We start from the raw sequence: 3,492 nt of genomic DNA, 5'->3' as shown, positions 1-3,492 counted from the left end.
GGTGCTGTGACCACCCCTGCCTAGTGCACTGTCCACTAGCAGCCATGTCCTATAAACACTGGCCAACCAGCCCAGTGGCTAGTAGTAGCAACCACACAGCAGGTTCCCAGATGGTGCTACACATGTTCCAGAAACATGATTTGGACGAACAGGCCTGTCTTTAAAATATAGCAAGTAGAGTCAGTGACAGTAGTAAGTGGCATTCCCGTGCAGACTGGTGGTGGCAGCGTGGCAGGGTGAACAGGACTTTGGGACAGGATGTGAGCCAATGTGGAATAAGAACTCATGGGAGGTCATTAGAATTAACTGTCCTTTCTCAAACACTGACCAAGGCAGTGTGTCAAGGCTTGCCTCAGTGTTGGGCACTGACATAGCATCCTGGAAGCTATCAACTGCTGAGCCACTAGGGACTGGAAAGAACCTGAACTTGGCAACAACCACTTAGCCATTTATCTAGAAATGCACCAGAAGTAGAGCTGCTCCACATAAAATGCTCACCGCAGCCCCTTCCCATCCTAGGGTCTCTTCCATCACCAGTGAATGGGCCCGTCTCCTTCTTGAAACCACCTGTTCCAAGCAAACATGTCCTGTGCTGATCTTTTGCCATCATCTCAAGGATGACCGAGACTCACCAAGGTGAACTCTACAGTGAGCTCTTCAACTCCAAGCATTTTTATGACAAACTCACCACATCCCTTGGTCCTGTCAACTCTGGTACTGTGATTTCAGTTCACCAGCCTAATTAAGTTGGGTTTATTGGGTATTTACCAAAATACTTCTTCACTGTCACCATTTGCGGGTAGCTGGGTAGCCACTTCAGCGTATCTTTCTAGTTTTATTCCTAAGTACATATACACATATACTTTTTCAAAACTACGGTATCACAAACACCACCTATGATGGTGTTTAGATCTCTTATTTGTTGTCACATAAGATGTAACATCTTTCTTCCTTGGATGTAACAAATTTACTAAATGCTCTGTCACTAGACATTTTTGTTTTAGAAATTTAGACATTATAAAACAATGCCTCAAGCACTACATTTGTATGTTCATGTCTGTAAGTTACTAGGTAACTACCCCAAGTTTCTTCCTTAAGCTGAAGTTCTTAGAACTGCAAGCTTTAAGACATCAGCAGCTTAGCCTTAAGATGTATCTGTCACATCCTGCTTCCACACAAATTTCTCTGTGTAGCCGCTGCCCAAACTGCAGCTCTCCGCACAGGTGAAGATGGCCAGGACGCCCCAATCCACGCTCTTGCCCAGTCTGTCTACTTTCAGGTGGTTCAGCAGCTGTGGCATGACCTGGAATTCAAATATTCTCTTGGCACCACAGGGACAATCTGGAATATCCTTGTCTTGAGGAACATTTTTACCAGAAATCCAGACAGGCTCCATGCCTCTGCTGTATCTGAGAATCTGCTCTGGTTCATGGGCTGTCTTGAGTTTTAAACTTCTGGAAAATGTTATCTTCTTTAAATTCATGCTTGGCCATGGAATTCAGTTCTTCTTCAGGTGCTTCACCCATGCTTTCGACGACGTCGGGTCGTCTTCCTTTTCCACAGCTTCAGGCATAATCTCATCTTCTGTTTCTATTACAATTTCAAATTCCGGAAAAAGGAAGTTGTGATCTGGAACTGGATGGTCCAACTGATCTCTTGTACACGTCTGCTTATGCACCAACCTCCAGTCTAGCGTCTGATGCTCCTTACTGCAGTAATGCGCCCGGTGGCATCTGGAGCCCTGCAGAGGTGAGTGCCCGACTCCAGCTGGAGGCACACAGCTTCCCCCCGCATCTGGGGGACGCTTCTCAGAAGGGGGCTCAAATGAACAAAACTCATTTTTCCGAGGTAGCTGATTCCTAAAAACTCGGAGGCCTGCGCAGCACGGCGGATCACGGCAGCAGAAGAGGAAGAGGCTGCGGTGGAAGGCGTCGGCGCGGCGGGGCAGCAGAGAGTACACCTGCAGCAGGAAGGCGAGGGGGCGACCGCAGCGCGGGCACGCCAGGCCCCCCCCCCCTCCCCGGCAGCCCGGCTGCGCTCAACCACGTTGGCCGCCCGCCCACCTTGCTGCGGAACTGCTCGCTGCGCAGCCGCCACGCCGGCGCCGCCTCGGCAAAGCCCAGCTCCCCATGCAAGTTTAAAGCCTAGTGCTTGGTGCCACCCAGACCCTGGATGGAGCTTCCATTCTCCACACCTAACACTAACCTATCCCAGTCAGTGGACTAGTTTAGTACCACACACCATTAATCCCAGCATTTAATGCCCTAGACACAGCCAGCTCTGAAAATACCCACCTACACTTGTATAAGGCTTGCATGAGCCTTTGCGGGGGGCAAATAAATAAATCTTGGGGGCCAATGAGAGAGCTCAGTGGATTAAGCACCTGCTTAGGCAAGCGCAGGGACCGCAGTTTCATCTCTGGAACCACATGCTGTGTCAGCCCCACCCCCCAAATCCTGCTGAGCATGCCAGAGTCTGGGCATAGTGGTGCACGGCTGTAATCCTAGCACTGGGGAGGCTGAAAGAAGGAGGATCACTATGAGTCTCATCTGCATAGTGAGACTGTATAGCAACCGGATATATTTAAAAAATAAAGAAAATAAAATTATAAAGAAAATAAATCTTATTTAAGTAGATTTCTTCATAGTTTTAAAGCTCTAATAAGTAAATACTAAATGAAATATTTTGTGACAGTATGTTTTTGTTTGACATGACAATTTGCTTTTATAACCATTTAATTAAAGAGAACAAAATAAATGGTATTGTGTCAAATTAAGTGATGTTTCCCTATAATTTTGTATGTGATTAACCAGTATTATAAAAATGAAGACTTATTTCCTGCTACTTGAGATAGATGGCTACGAAATTACAGATAGTAAAAGGCATTTTCATAATAAGTTCTATCGTCTTTCAATGTATTTTCATGGCTTAGTACTAAAAACCACCTTGACATCAGCCATCTGAATGAAACTAGTCAGGCAAAGTAATGGCGACCTGTGTAATCCACGACAATTAAACACTCATTATTCATTAGTGTGACAAGGTCCTGAAAAAGACACTTGCTCTTTCTGAGAACACAGGGAGCATTAAAGGTCATGACATTTTGTATGTAACAGGTTTGAAATATGTGTGGCTCTGTGCAGCAGATTGTCAGTTGCTCTGGTTTAGATGTTAAATATCCCTCAAATGTATACACCACTGGATGTCTTACACTCAAGTAGTTCAATAGTGAGGTTGGGGGACCTTAGGAGATTGGCTGAGGTGCTCGTTTTGTTAGAGAGGTGTCTTGTAATGCAGTTCCTGTGGGACTCTTCCATGGTGCTCTTGAGAGCATTGTTATAAAAGCCCGAGTCTAACCACAGTGTCTTAGTTACTCTTCTCTGGTTGCTGGGACAAATACCCAACACTCAAAATGAAGGAAGGAAAGATTTATTTAGCTCACAGTTACTGGAGGTTTCAGTCCATACTCAGCTGGGTCCAGTGCAGAGCAGC

At 46.0% G+C, this 3,492-nt stretch overlaps 1 pseudogene; it reads right to left on the bottom strand.

Annotated features, from left to right (window-relative positions):
- Window positions 1-663: 663 nt before the first annotated feature.
- The window catches only part of LOC101580453, an 8,077-nt pseudogene continuing 5,248 nt past the window's right edge, over window positions 664-3,492 (bottom strand).

This window comes from Octodon degus, unplaced genomic scaffold (genome assembly GCF_000260255.1).
Source record: "Octodon degus isolate 3935 unplaced genomic scaffold, OctDeg1.0 scaffold00030, whole genome shotgun sequence".
Classification (NCBI taxonomy): domain Eukaryota; kingdom Metazoa; phylum Chordata; class Mammalia; order Rodentia; family Octodontidae; genus Octodon; species Octodon degus.
This window is presented reverse-complemented; position numbering and strand designations above follow the sequence as displayed.